The 15,173-nt window shown below is 38.3% G+C and overlaps 1 protein-coding gene across 1 annotated transcript in view; it reads right to left on the minus strand.

Moving 5' to 3' along the window:
• The window catches only part of DIAPH2 (diaphanous related formin 2), an 816,245-nt gene that overhangs the window by 365,479 nt on the left and 435,593 nt on the right, over window positions 1–15,173 (minus strand). The gene's annotated exons all lie outside the window — the stretch shown is intronic.

Consider the following 15,173-nt stretch of genomic DNA (forward strand, 5'->3'; position numbering starts at 1 on the left):
ACGTGTGGAATGACAATCCTTCAGCTTCATCACTCGGGTGAGACCTTTCCTTTCATAGTATTCTCTAATTCTATCCCAGGTGGATCACTTTCTAACAAAGTCCCAAAACCTAGATATAGACCAGTTTCTGTGAGAGAGAGCATATGTTCACACATATCCATAAACTAGTGCAAAATATATACCTGAAAGCAGAAGTACACTAGAGTTTGTAACTGGACTTTTACTTTGGTAATGGGTGCAGTGAGTCTCATAGAGTTATAAAACTATTATCCTAACATTTTACAATATGGCATACACACATTAAATTAATAAAACTACTGTTTACTTTTATATTTTGTTTTACCTTATTTATAAATCATTTTACTGGAAGAAGTATTATAAGACAGTTGTACTGTACATGCGTACAGTTTCTTATCTCCTCTTGATAGGTGACTACTCACCACCTACTAACTAATGCCTTCCTCCTCCAGTGCATTGGGCAATTAAGTCCCTCTTAGCCCCTTTCTATTTCCCTCCATTTAGAGTCCCTGAATTTGGTGCAACAGCCTATGGCTAAATTTCACCCTGTATTTTCCTCTTTTTTGTTTTTGAAGTGTCTTCTAAAATTTATTTTACTTTAAGATTACTTTAAAATTTAACTTTATGTTAAATTAGGTCAAATGGGGCTAGTGTAATTTTAATCATTTTACATGTGCTGAGAATTCCTGCTGTTGTTGGTTTAAAGTAGAGGGTGCAATAAATGTCATTTCACGAAAAGTAAACAAAATAAATGAATAACAGTGGAAACCCAGTGGACTCCTTCCTTTTGTCAAACTAAAATTGGCAAGCAATAGCTAATATTTTCAGTCTTGTTAACATGTCAAATTTAATATCGATCATGTGCAACAAACTCTAATCTATTTAAATAAACATTAGAACAATGTTTTACAAAGCACTATGCTGGGCTTGTCATAGAGAATTCAAAGATGAAGAAGAATATGTATCTTAAAAAGATTTTTATATCACAGTATGCCAAACAGACATGCATATTACCAGAGTATTGGCAAGCCAGAAACTACAATAATTAAAGTACTACAATATCCTGTGAACGCAGAGGAAAGAAAATCAATTTTAATTGTTATGATTATGGATGGCCTTCTGGAGGACAGTGTGAATGAGCAGCCAGACTATAATCAGTAACTTTCGAATCATAAAGTTTTGAAAATAAAAAAAAAACTAAAGACTAACATCTGAGAGAATTGAAAAGGAAGCAATAAAAACTATTTCACAGTGAACAAATGTCAAATTCATTTCAAAAACACAGTATTCAAAATGCCATGACTCTGAAAACAAGCTGTGGAGTCCCAAAGAATATGACTCAATGTAGCCTGGAGATGGCACACTGGCTACAGTATTAAACACAGAAGCATGAGGTTCTGAGTTTGATTCCTAGCATTGCATGTGCCAGACTGATACTCTGATGCCTCTCTCTCGCTTTCATTAATATATGTGTGTGTGTGTGTGTGTGTGTGTGTGTGTGTGTGTGTGTGTGTGTGTACCAAATCTTGAGGGGCCAGGTGGTGGTGTACCTAGTTGAGTGTACATGTTACAGTGCACAAGGTACAAGCCCCAGTCCCCATCTGAAGAGGAAAGCTTTACAAGTGGTAAAGCAGTGTTGCAGGTGTCTCTCTGTCTTTCCCCTAGCTCCCTCATCCCTCTCAATTTTTATCTGTCTCAAATAAATAAATGGATAAATAAATGAATTAAAAAAAACTATTGAAAAACAAAAACAAACAAGAATTAAATCTGGGTCCTAATTATGAGGTCTCATGCACATGCTTGAACCTTTGTACATCTGTAATCCTATTATTTACATATTTTAAATGGGATTAATAATAGTTTACATCTTACATGACTGCTTTAAAATATATATATATATATATTTATAATTTTCCTAGCACTATGAATGACAAATGAAATTCACTAAACAACTGACATTATTTCTACCTTATTGTCATTTTAATTATTACTGAAGATGAGTATACATTCTATTTTAAATCAATATTCAAATGGAGAAAAAGGTCACAATACCAAATGTTCAGTATGAAGAGCAGAAAGGTGCCAAGAAGATAGTTCCATCTGTTGTGCAACAGTCTCTCATGCCTGAGGCACTAGAGGTCCTAGGGCTCAATCCCCAACACTGCTACAAACCAGAGATGAGCAGTTTTCTGGTTTATAATAATAATTTTAAAAACAGTAGAATGGCAATAAATAAATAAATAAATCATTTATTTTAAAAAGCAGTATTTTTCTAAAATTATTTGTTTTTCAATATATGTATAGGGTCAGACTCTCCCCAAAATGTTCAGATTTTTTCCAACCTGACTATAGCTACCTTTCTCCAATATGTGTTACCATGGTATATGAAAAGGAGGTTGGTATGGCATGGGCCTCAGGAAAAGCTATAAAGCTATAACCAAAGGTTAAATAATAAAAACTGCCCATATTTAGAATCATTATTCCAGAAATAACTTTTTAAATCAGAAAACATATCTAAAAGCCAGGCAAATGTCCAGGTGCAGGCTTTTATCATATTAAGTTACGCCCTCATCTCCACACCTGTTATGTGAAATCTCCTCCTCTCTCCTTTATTTTAATATTCCTATTTCATTCCTTAGCACAGAATACAAAGTTTAGGTCTGCTCCATTTACTATAGAATTTACAGTCATATAAGTGATTGTAAATGAATTTACATTCATGTAAAATTTCCATGTATTTTTAGTAAAAGTTGGTCTTTTTCTTATTATTTTTTGTATACAATACAATAAATATTGATCAATTTATACTTACAAAACCATCCCCATAATCAAGAAACAGACATTTACGACACTTCAGAAAGTGCATTTGTGCCTTCCTCTAGCCATATTTCCTGACCAAAGAAAAAAATTTTAATTTCCTTTTTAAAAACCAGAACACAGGCAGGAGTAGATAGCATAATGGTTATGCGAACAAACTGTCATGCCTGAGTCTCCAAAGTCCCAAATTCAATTCCCCTCACCACCATAAACCAGAGCTGACCAGTACTCTGGAAAAAAAAATAAATAGATAAAGCAACAAACAGAACATAGGGCTGGGTGGTGGTGCACCTGGTTGAGTGCACGTGTTAATATATATAAAACCCCTTTGGGTTAGAGAGCTTACAAGGTAGAGTGCATGCCTCCCCAGCATCATATAGAAGGTGGTAAGTGAGGATAAGTAGGGGGAAAAACAGGATGAGACATTAATAAACGTATTTTAGCAGATGGAAAGATTCAAAAGGGGATGGGAGTGCTGTGAAAAGAAGGTTGGGGGCCTAGTGTCCTATGATGGGGGGAGATAGCAATTTGGTGATGACATCAAACAGGTTGACATAAGTTTTGTAGAGAGAGATAAAACCATACCGCTGTGACAACAGTCTTATAAAACATTTACTGAATAAAAAAGGTTTTACTTTTAACAAAAAATAAAAATAAATTCATTTTTTCTTTTATTAATCTGTTTCATGCTTGCTTATTTTTCCAGTCTTGAAAAACCTAGGGAAGTATAGGATGATTAATCTTTACTAGTTCTCTTATGATCTCCATTACTGATTATGATTTTGTTTATTTGCTGGTTTATCCAGGATTCACTTCCCTTTAATATGTTTTATAGAGACTTTCATGTCTGAGGGTCTGAAGTCAAGGTTCAACCATAATCCTGAGCTGTAATGTGCTCTGGTAAAAACAAATAAATGAATGAATACATACATACATACATACATACATACATACATACATACATACATACATTATTAAAAAGTTCTGCACTGGGGAGTTGGGTGGTAGCACAGCGGGTTAAGCGCAGGTGGCAACAAGCGCAAGGACCAGCCTAAGGAGCCCGGTTTGAGCCCCTGGCTCCCCACCTGTAGGGGAGTCCTTTCACAAGCGGTGAAGCAGGTCTGCAGCTGTCTATCTTTCTCTCCCCTTTCTGTTTTCCCCTCCCCTCTCCATTTCTCTCTGTCCTATCCAACAAAGACGACATTAATAAGAACAACAATAATAAAACAACAAGGGCAACAAAAAATAAACACATAAATATTAAAAAAAAAGTTCTGCACTGATGGTACTAATTTTGAGTTCAAGACCAGCAAACAATTGAAGGTAAGAAGAGTCAGAATCAGTTAATTTCCTTGAGTCTAGTCTAAAACTCCTTTAAAAGCCAGAAAATAGCATGGATTACTGCATTCATATGAAACAAATGCTTTACTCTTACGGTTTATTTTTGTTTTGTCATTTTTATATGACATTTTCAAAGTGTAGATTATTATCTCACTGTTATTAAAACCTGTTATTAGCATGTTCTCAAATGTGATTAATACTACTATTGGTAGTAAAGTAAGAACTGAGTTTTATATTTTGAAAAATATTTTCTTATATTTCTTAATAAAAACAGTAGAATACTTTGGTGCCCTACTACAAATTTAGTCAGATCATATTTGAGTTTCACTTTCTGTTACGATTTCTCAACTTCTGTTGATGAGTGGGATCATCCCATACTGATTTTTATCTTTCTGACTTAGCTGACTTTACGTAATTCCTTCTAGATCCATCCAAGATGGGTCAGAGAAGGTGGGTTCAATGTTCTTAATAGCTGCATGGTATTCCATTCTGGATATATACCACAGCTTTCTCAGTCACTCATCTATTGTTGGGCACCTGGGTTGCTTCCAGGTTTTAGCTATTAGGAATTCTGCTGCTATGAACATAGGAGTACACACCTCTTTTTGATTGAGTGTTATGGAGTCCTTGGGGTATATCCCCAAGAAAGGAATTACTGGGTCATATGGAAGGTCCATGTCTAGCCTTGTGAGAGTTCTCCAGACTGCTCTCCATAGAGGCTGGACCAATTTACATTCCCACCAGCAGTACTGAAGGGTTCCTCTGTCCCCACAGCCTCTCCAGCATTTGTTGCTGCTGTCCCTTTTGCTGTATGTCATTGTTACAGGAGTGAGGTGGTATCTCAATGTTGTCTTTATTTGCATTTCTCTGACAATCAGCAACATGGAGCAATTTTTCATGTGTTTGTTAGCCTTTTGGATCTCTTCTGTAGTGAATATTCTGTTCCTATCCTCTGCCCATTTTTGGATGGGGTCATTTATTTTTTTGTTGCTAAGTTTGCTGAGCTCTTTGTATATTTTGGTTATTAGTCACACAGGCTCCTAAGCTAATTATGGGCCCAAGATCACATCAAATCGACAGGGTTTACAGTCAACAATATTTATACCCCTTTCCCATATTAGGGAACTACTACTCTCTTCCCTGACCCACATTTCTGGGTCCTTTTCCCAGCCATGACATCATCTCCCCAGAAAATAATTAGGATCCACCTGCATATCAGATTTCAGGTTCAGGGAAAAAAAAAAAACACTAGTATGCCTACTAGCTATCTACAAAATGGAGGACCCCCCCCAACACTTCATCTACACTATTCCAGCCCTTTGGTCAATGATTATTCAACAATTATTTGGCTTTGTATGTTAACTATCTTTTCAGCCACCAGGTTCCAGATGCTAGCAGGATACAACCAGACTTTCCTGGACAGACAACCCCACCAATGTGCCTTGGAGCTCCACTTCCCCAGAGCCCTTCCCCACTAGGGAAAGAGAGAGACAGGATGGGAGTATGAATCGACCTGTCAAGGTCCATGTTCAGCGGGGAAGCAATTACAGAAGCCATACCTTCCACTTTCTGCATCCCACAATGATCTTGAGTCCATACTCCCAGAGGGTTAAAGAATAGGAAAGCTATCAGGGGAGGGGATGGGATACAGAGGTCTGGTGGTGGGAATTATGTGAAGTTGTACCCCTCTTATCCTATGATTTTGTCAATGTTTCCTTTTTATAAATTAAAAAAAATTAAAAAACACACAGTAGAATAGATTTAACATAGTTGCATTGTAGCAGAGACGCCAAGTCTATTTTAATTTTCTGGTAATTACAATTTGCTTCCTCAGTAACTTGATTCAAGTAATTCTCTCTCATACTATGTGGAAATTCCAAGTGTTGATAGATGGTTGTCAGGGTGTTAATGTCATTAACATTCTGTCAATTCTTCCTGTCAATGTGTTAACAGTGCCCTTGCTGCTAAGTCACTCCCTGTTCTCCAGTTGGTGAAATGAATTAGCAAGAAGTCAATCAAAAACTAATCTGATTTTGAGCAACATACTGCCCTACTATTGACATCATTCTGAATGAATATGGTAAGAAGTCTGTACATAGGATAATAGGATATTAAGCACTAAGATCAGCACTGTGGCTAATGAGCTTCTCAGAGTGCTTGAGATATTGAGAATGAATCACAACACACACTTAAATATCTAAGAAGACCTCTAGTAATACTGGTGTCAATGGCAGGGTTGTTAAAAGAAGTCAGAGCACTACCCTGGTACATGCAGAACTGTACATTCAATCAGGATCTTTATGCATACCTTTAAGCCACCTCTCAATCATGAATTCTTGAGTTAAACCCTCTCCTTTGTATATGCCTGAGCAATGTTCGGGTTTTCTCTTTTCCTTCTCTTTCTCTATGGTATTAGTAAATGAATTTTTTAATCAGTCTTTTTTTTCCCTACCAATCTGTACAATAATAATTTGTCTGTTCTAACATCCAGAAAGGAAACCCCTATATCTACTAACCTTAACAAATATGTGGATTATCTCTAGAAATTTACTATTTAAAAAATACCTGGGTTATGACAAGCATGTTTTCTTTTTAATTGCTGAAATTATCCTGACACGACCTAAGCTCACTGCAATAATAAAAGGGTTAACTGTGGTTAATTTAATCTTAAGGTATGGAAAATAGCAGCTGGGGATGTGGTTTAAATGGTGGAACACAGGACTGATGGATTTCAAGCAGCTGGTTGAACCCCAGCACTACATGCATCAAAGTGGTGCTCTGCTTATTATTATTATTATCATCATCATTATTTATCTTCCCTTTTGTTGTCCCTGTTTTTCTGTAAAACAAGGTAGTTATTATTGTTGTTATTGCTGATGTCATTGTTGTTGGTAGGACAAAGAAATAGAGAGAGGAGGGAAAGACTGGGGGGAAGTAGACACCTGCAGATCTGCTTCACTGCCTGTGAAGTGACTCCCCTGCAGGTGGGGAGCCAGGGCTGGAACTGGGATCCTTATGCTAGCCCTTGGGCTTCATGCCATGTGCGCTTAACCTGCTGCTCTACCACCACACCCCCCTTTGGTTTAAAAGAAACTTTTTTTTCACCTCCAGGGTTATTGCTGGGCTCGGTGCCTGCACTACAAGTCCAGTGCTCCTGGAGGCCATTTTTCCCATTGTATTGTCCTTGTTGTTGCGCTTGTTATAGTTGTTATTGTTATTGTTGTCATAGCTGTTGTTGGTGGTGGATAGGACAGATAGAAATCGAGAAAGGAGGGGAAGAAAGAGAGGAGAAGAGAAAGACACACATCTGCAGACCTGCTTCACTGCCCATGAAACAACCCCCCTGCAGGTGGGGAGCTGGGGACTAAAATTGGGATCCTTATGCCAGCCCTTAAGCTTTGCGCCATGTGCGCTTAACCTCGATGCGCTACCATCCAGCTCCCTCTAGCTTTCTTTTTAAAAAATATTTTATTTATAAAAAGGAAACACTGACAAAATCATAGGATAATAGGTTTACAGTTTTGCACAATTCCTACCACTCGACCTCCATATACCAACCCCTCCCTTGATAACTCGTTAACCCTCTGGGAGTATGGACCCAAGATCAATGTGGGATGCATTGTGGGATCATTGAAGGTCTGGCTTCTGTAATTGCTTCCCCGCTGAACATGGGCATTGACAGGTCGATCCATACTCCCATCCTGTCTCTCTCTTTCCCTAGTAGGGAAGGGCTCTCGGGACGTGGAGCTCCAAGGCACATTGGTAGGGTTGTCTGTCCAGGGAAATCTGGTTGTATCCTGCTAGCATCTGGAACCTGGTGGCTGAAAAGAGAGTTAATATACAAAGCCAAACAAACCGTTGGACAATCATGAACCAAAAGGCTGGAACAGTGCAGATGAAGTGTTGGGGGGAGCGGGTCCTCCATTTTGTAGATAGTAGGCATATTTTAGTTATATTCCAAAGGGCCTGTAGCTATACTAGTGTTTTTCTTTTGTTTGTTTATTTTCTGCCTGAGCCTGAAATCTGATATGTGGGTGAATCCTAATTATTGTCTGGGGAGATGATGTAGTGACTGGGAAAAGGACCAGAAAGCTGGATCAGGGAAGAAAGTAGCTCCCTAATATGGGAAAGGGATATAAATATTACTGTAAACCTCATCAATTTGATGTGATCTGGGGCCCATAATCAGGTTAGGAGCCTGAGTGACCTCTACATCCCTTTAGATCTGAGCTCACATTCTGTGCTCATGAGTAGGAACATACCATGCTGCCCCAGTATCAACCCATCTTTCTCTGGTATATCATAGAGTATGAATGTCAAAGGACATGCAATATGGTGAGGGTGTGTATGATACAGCAAATCCTAACAAAGGGATTCTTCAAAGTTAACCCAATTGGCAAACAATGTGATTATTGCAATAACTATCTATTGTCTTCTTAAACCCTAAGACAACAGGAATCTCCCACTTTGTCTATAGAGCGTATGTTTCTCCCAATTCTGGAACCTCTGGGGTGGGGCTCACTTCCCTGCATGCTTCTCTCAAGTCAGGCCAAATAATATTGCATCTGCTGATTCCAACCTAATCAATGCAACAAGTAACATCTCAGCATGCTTCACCTCAGACTATGTACAGAGACATCAGGCATGGATTGCCAACCCTTCACCCTCATCACTCGGGTGAGACCTTTCCTTTCACAGTAGTCTCTAATTCCATTCAAGGAGGTTTACTTCCCAACAAAGTCCCAAAACCTATATATAGGCCAGGTCCCATAAGATAGAACATATGTTCATATGTATCTATAAATTAGGGCAAAATATATACCTGAATACAAAACTACATAATAGTCTTTAGTGAGTCGGTATCAAGTTCTAAATGAAATAGTTTCTACTTAGATTTAGATAGCCTCCTCACCTACTTCCTATTACAGTTCTCTCACTCACTCCAAAGCTAACCTTAGCAAAGCAAGGACAGCAAAAGCTGAATAAGGACAAGAGACTGGGATACTTTAACAATGACTCTTTAGTCACCATCAGGCCATTCCACCAGCTGGGGCCCTAATCGGGGAGTCCTGAGTCTCCCAAACAGACTTGATGGGCCTAAACCTCAAATAAATCCCTCTCTCCATTTTTACCAGTCATCTCTATCAGGAACAACAAAACAGACCCCTTTGTGGGCCCCCATAGGACCTTGCCCTCAACCTGGATCAACAATGGTAGAGAATGTTTCATCCTCTAGCTTTCATTCTAAATAGGTGTATACTTTTCCCTTTAAAAGCTGACTGCACTTAACAGAAATGTTCTTAAAAGGTATTTCAGGGGGCCGGGTGGTGGTACACCTGGTTGAGTGCACATGTTACAATGCGCAAAGACCCAGGTTCAAGTTCCCAGTCCCCACCTGCAGGGTGAAAGCTTCACGAGTGGTGAAGCAGTACTGCAGGTATCTCTCTGTCTCTCTTCCTCTCTATCCCCCCTCCTTCCCACTATATTTCTGGCTGTCTCTATCCAATAAATAAAGATAAAAAAATTTAAAAAAGGTGTTTCAGTATTTCTTAAAATACCTACACAGTGATACCTGTCATTTTGAAAGTCAAAGAAAAATTATCAGAGACATAATATTGAGCATGCTCACAGAAAGGCAGAGGAGTATGTACAAGTCTGACTATCAGGAGCTTGAGGCCAGGTTTTCTATCTGGGTACCGTAATTATATATCATTTTTTTGAAATGTTTATCATATTATTATAAGTGTTCAGTCAACTCTATACAAGAATAAGAGTGAATATTGGGTACTATGGTACTTAGTTTACAGAAGGTATAGTGAAAACTCAAACAGCATATTCAAATGCTCTCTGATCATCATCGTGAAAACTCAAACAGCATATCCAATTGCTCTCTGATCATCAAGATACCACTTATTGCAAACTATAACACTGAAGCTATTTTTTAAAAGTCCAGAAGTGTGACAGTGCTATTCAGTTTTAGAACTTATAGTCCTAATAGAGAGATTGCTGTTTAAGTAGGTAAGGTCACTTTCAAGGAGAAATTACTACAATATTTGTGCTTGTAGTTAATTAACTTAAAAGGTTATTATCAGAACAAAATAATTTATTGGCAGGGTACAGAAACACTGGAACATTTATCTACTGCAAAAAAATCTGTTTTTAGAAATAGAATATTGTTTCTAATCTAAAATAGTAAGAATTACACTTTAAAATGCTATTGCTGGGAGTTGGGTGGTAGCAGCTGGTTAAGTGCACGTGGCACAAAGAGTGAGGGCCGGCTTAAGGATCCTGGTTCGAGCCCCTGGCACCCCACCTGCAGGGGAGTCACTTCACAGGTGGTGAAGCAGGTCTGCAGGTGTCTATCTTTCACTCCTCCTCTCTGTCTTCCCCCCTTCTTCATTTCTCTCTGTCCTATCCAACAACAATGACATCAACAACAACAATAATAATTACAACAACAATAAGAAAACAAGGGCAACAAAAGGGAAAATAAATAAAAATAAAAAAAGAAAATATCTCAGTATTTTTTAAAAAATGCTATTGTTATATTATTTTGTAGCTACCAAGGGATATAAAAATATTAAGTATGGGGAGTCCAGTGGTAGTGCAGCAGGTTAAGTGCACCAGGATACCCACTTGCAGGGGAGTCCCTTCACAAGTGGTGAAGCAGGTCTGCAGGTGTCTTATCTTTCTCTGCCCCTCTAGCTTCCCCTCCTCTCTCCATTTCTCTCTGTCCTACCCAACAAGGACAACAACATCAATGACAACAACAATAAAAATAATAATGGCAAAAAAGAAAAATAAATAAATACTAAAAAAAGATTTTAAAAAATAAGTATGTACCGAAATTCTCCTGATGCATGTATATGTGTGTATGGCTATGCATTTTGTTCATTTTCTAAAACACAGAAACTCTCAATGGATGTTCAAGAAGTTTTCCAAAGCAAAAATAATTCAAACTATAGTTTTATTATTGGAGTTCAATAATCTGGAATTTTAGATACCCTCCTTACCTACATCCTATTACAGTTCTCTCACTCACTCCAAAGCTAACTTTAGCAAAGCAAGGACTGCAAAAGCTGAATAAGGGCAAGACACTGGCATACTTTAACAATGACTCCTTAGTCACTATCAGGCCAGCCAATCAGTTGGGGTCCTAAATCGGGGAGTCTTGAGATTCCCAAACAGACATGATGGGCCTAGACCTCAAATAAATCCCTCTTTCCATTTTTACCGGTCATTTCTATCAGGAACAACAAAATAGACACCTTTGTGGGCTAAGTCCCCATAGGACTTAACACTCAACTTGGATCAACAATGGTAGAGAAAGTTCCATCCTCCGAAGGGAGGCTGGACAATATACTCTATGCTACACCTGAGGAAGATGGGTCAATAATGGGGCAGCATGGAATGTTCCTACTCATGACCACAGAATGTGAGCTCAGATCTAGAGGGATGCAGAGGTCACACAGGCTCCTAAGCTAATTAGGGGCCCCAGACCAACTCAGATCGATTGGGTTTACAGTAAACAATATTTATACCCCTTTCCCATATTAGGGAGCTACTCTCTTCCCTGATCCAGCTTTCTGGTCCTTTTTCCAGCCATAACATCACCTCCCCAGACAATAACTTGGGCCCACCTGTGTATCAGATTTCAGGCTCAGGGAAAAACAACAACAACAACAACAACAACAAAAACTAGTATAGCCACAGGTCCTTTGGAATATAACTAAAATATGCCTACTAGCTATCTACAAAATGGAGGATCCCCCACAACTCTTCATCTGCACTATTCCAGCCTTTAGGTCCATGATTGTTCAACAATTTGATTGGCTTTGTATGTTAACTTTCTCTTCAACTACCAGGTTCCGGATGCTTATATAGTGCTGACCTGACTTCCCTGGACAGACAACCCCACCAATGTGTCCTGGAGCTCTGCTTCCCCAGAGCCCTTCCACACTAGGGAAAGAGAGAGACAGGCTGGGATATGAATCAACCTGTCAATGTCCATGTTCAGTGGGGAAGCAATTACAGAAGCCAGACCTTCCACCTTCTGCATCCCACAATGAACTTGGGTCCATACTCCCAGAGGGATAAAGAATAGGAGAGTTATCAGGGGAGGGAATGGGATACAGAGTTCTGGTGGTGGGAATTGTGTGGAGTAGTACCCCTCTTATCCTATGGTTTAGTCAATGTTTCCTTTCTATAAATAAAAATTTTTTTTAAAAAATAAAAAATAATAATCTGGAATTTTAAATCATTTAATTCAATATTTTAGTTTTCTCTCTAAAAAAAAAACTGTTGTGTATGTGTTTTAATGTTGAATACAAAGTAAAAGCCACATATTTTAACATAGCTTTGAATCCCCTGGTAGGCAACTCACACTTTACTGCTAGTGAGACTACAATATGGATAGACATCAAACTTTACATATTGCTTCTGCCACTGTGCAAACCCTCCATAACTCTATCCCCTTAATGTTTTACGCTTAAAAACCCTGTTCACTATTCTAGGTATGTTTCAAGTAGCCCATGACTTTCATTAATTTTTTCTTAAACCTGACAACTAACAAGCAGATAGACTAAAATTACTGTCTGGGAAGATGGTGTCAGAGTTGAGAAAATAACTAGAAAGCTGGATTAGGGCACAGAAGTTCCCAAACATGGGGAAATTATATAAATACCATTAAATGTTTATTTCAAGATTTGATCTAGAGCCCATATATATTCATATTTAGCACAAAGCTTATATGATCTCTAAGTCCCTGTCAGCCTGAGGTCAAAGTCCATGATCACAGCTGTCAACATTCTAGGCTGCACTCATTTCAGGGTCAGTCTTCCTCAAGTGGCAGAGTAAGCTGACCCAGCTTCCCCTTGGAGAGTGGGACTGTCTCTACCATTGCTGCTCTACAGGGCAAGGTTCTGGAGAGACCCTCAAGAGGGCATATGATGACATTCATGATGGAAGTGACCAGTGATGGTGGAGAGAGGGATTTATTACAAGTCTAGGGCCATTATATATATGTGGGATTCCAAGGATTCCCTGTCTGGAGCCCCAGATCATGTGATGGGTTGGTAGGGACCAAAAAGGCCATCATTAGTCTCTTGCCCTTATCCAGCTCCTGTAGTCCTTTCTTTATCTGACAAGGTGAGACTTTTTCCCAGTTATTAAGTCACTAATCATTTGTTGTATCCAAATAGGTATTGGGTTTGTGGTATCTGGCCTTAGGTTAGGCAGGGAATAGAACTAAGGTTTAAGGGTGATTTAAGTTAACCTTAAGTTTTATTGCATTTTACTTGTTTGCTGATTATAATAGAGGTTGTCATAGGGTACAATAATTGTCCTTTAATTTATATAAATATATTTGGCAGTATATCTCTTGGCCAATTGTATACAGTATTTCTTTTAAAGATTATCAAGGGGGTGACATTCATACTGTTGTTTCTTCCCACCCAAAGACAGCTACTTTCATTTGCTCTATTCCTACCTTTGGGTTCCTAGGTATTAAACAATTTGTCCTGCTTTTTATCTTACTGCCTTTTTAGTTACCAAACTGCAGATGTTACTAGGGTTCCATCCTGACTTACCTGAGCAGATGACCTTAACAATGTGTCTTAGAAACTCATCTCACCAGAACCCTACGCAACTAGGGAAAAACAAAAACAGGCTGGGGGTAAGGGTTGATCTTCCAACATCCATGTTCAGCAGAGAAGCAATGACAGAGGCCAGACTTCCCACTTTCTGAATTCCATAAAGAATTTTGGTACAGATGGATAACAAATAGTTTTGGGACAGGGTGGTGGCACACCTGGTTGAGTACACATATTACAATGCACAAGGACCCAGGTTTGAGGCCCCAGTTCCCACCTGCAGAGGGAAAGTTTTGCAAGTGATGAAGCAGGGATGCAGGCGTCTCTCTGTCTCTTTCCCTCTCTATTTTTCCCTTCCCTCTCAATTTCTGGCTGTCTCTATCCAACAAATAAATAAATAAAGTTTAGAAAAAAAGAATAGATTCCAATTATCCACAAACATATGTTTCCAGTACTAATACTTATGTATGTCTTTAATGTCTTTAAATGGTCATACAAAATACAGCATTAAATCCTGAATCAAAATAATGAGAAAATTCACATAAATCTAAATAATCACTCTTAATTCAAGTTCAGCACTGTAACTCCCAAATTGTACTAAGAAAGAAAGTATATCAAAAAAAAAAAAAAAGGGAGTTGGGTGGTAGTGCAGCGGGTTAAGCACACCTGGCACAAAGCACAAGGACTAGCCTTAGGAGCTCAATTCGAGCCCCAGGCTCCCCATCTGCAGAGGAGTCTCTTCACAAGTGGTGAAGCAGGTCTACAGGTGTCTATCTTTCTCTCCTTCTCTCTGTCTTCCCCTCCTCTCTCCATTTCTCTGTCCTATCCAACGATGACAACAATAATAACTACAACAATAAAACAACAAGGGCAGCAAAAGGGAATAAATAAATATTTAAAAAACATAAAAATAAATAAAAAACAGATTTAACCTTGAAACAAGGTGACTGCCATGCAGTTTCTGAAGGAATTTACTTATTATCAGATGAAGAATTTACAGTATTTATTCTCTTTAGAGACATAGTGGTGAATCAATCTGCTGTTCAAGATATTTATTTAAACCCAGAGGAGGAAACTATGTCCTTAACTTTTGAAAACCAAAATAGGAAAACAAAATCAGCACTAAAGTAAGTTATCTTTAGAAACCAGACCTAACATTAAGCAATTTTACTTAAATACTACCTCTCAGGTTTTTTTTAATATAATTCTGTAATTTATATGCATAAACTTTCTGCAAAACATTTCAAAACTATTCACCAGAAAATACATGAAGTTATACAATATATAAAAATGTATAATCTATTGATCAGTTTATCTCTCCAACCATCCATGAATCCATTTTATCCTCTACATCCTTTCCTTCTTCTGATACTAGCCATCCTCTGGTTTCACTTGATAAGATATGAG

Source organism: Erinaceus europaeus, chromosome X, assembly GCF_950295315.1.
Source record: "Erinaceus europaeus chromosome X, mEriEur2.1, whole genome shotgun sequence".
Taxonomy (NCBI): domain Eukaryota; kingdom Metazoa; phylum Chordata; class Mammalia; order Eulipotyphla; family Erinaceidae; genus Erinaceus; species Erinaceus europaeus.